Below are 794 nucleotides of genomic sequence, written 5' to 3'. Positions count from 1 at the left end.
CACACACACATACATATACATATACCCACATAATGTACACATAATGGTATTGAAATTATTGTATTCCCATAATAAAATATATGCAAAAAAAGGTGTATGGAAAAGCAACCAAACTTTGACTATTTTCTGGCATTACACACACAATTCAACTCTCATTATAAATAATTTTAAGCACCCTCAAACACGCTCTTTATTTTATTTATTTGATAAACTTTACAACTAAATAAGTCAATTCACATTCACATAGATATCGCATATTGCGGGCCACACCCATTCAAGCGCAATCAATGGCCAAGCTGGAGTGGCAGTACAGAGAGTTCTGCTTATGAATTATTTATTTATAAATTGTACACACTTTGCACGGTCATGAGTGGCTATTGTTGCGGGGATCAGGAATCTTCCTCTGCTTATATTTTGTTATTACTTATAGACAACGAGTATTTGAATACATTTATATACTGTTGGATATGTGTATGGTGTGGCGGTGTGTCTGCTGTCTGTGCTCCGTAGTTCTCCATGCTCAATGCACGTGAACGTGTCCTGCATAAATATGTATTTGCTTTCCATATGACTTCTTTGAACAGATTTTATTGTACAGTTGCCAAAGCTGTTGCTGGCTGAAAAAGTGTGATGTGACACAATAAATGCTTTCAATTCAGAGTCTCCTCTGGCTCCTTCTTCAAATAATTTGGCATAATAAGCTCGTATCTTCTTCGTACGGGTTCTCGAGGCACAACACTTTCTGCTACTTCGTGCCTTGCCCCATCCTTTGCGCTAACTAAAAATGAATGCAA

The sequence above is a fragment of the Drosophila subobscura genome, chromosome E, assembly GCF_008121235.1.
Source record: "Drosophila subobscura isolate 14011-0131.10 chromosome E, UCBerk_Dsub_1.0, whole genome shotgun sequence".
NCBI lineage: Eukaryota > Metazoa > Arthropoda > Insecta > Diptera > Drosophilidae > Drosophila > Drosophila subobscura.
This window is presented reverse-complemented; position numbering follows the sequence as displayed.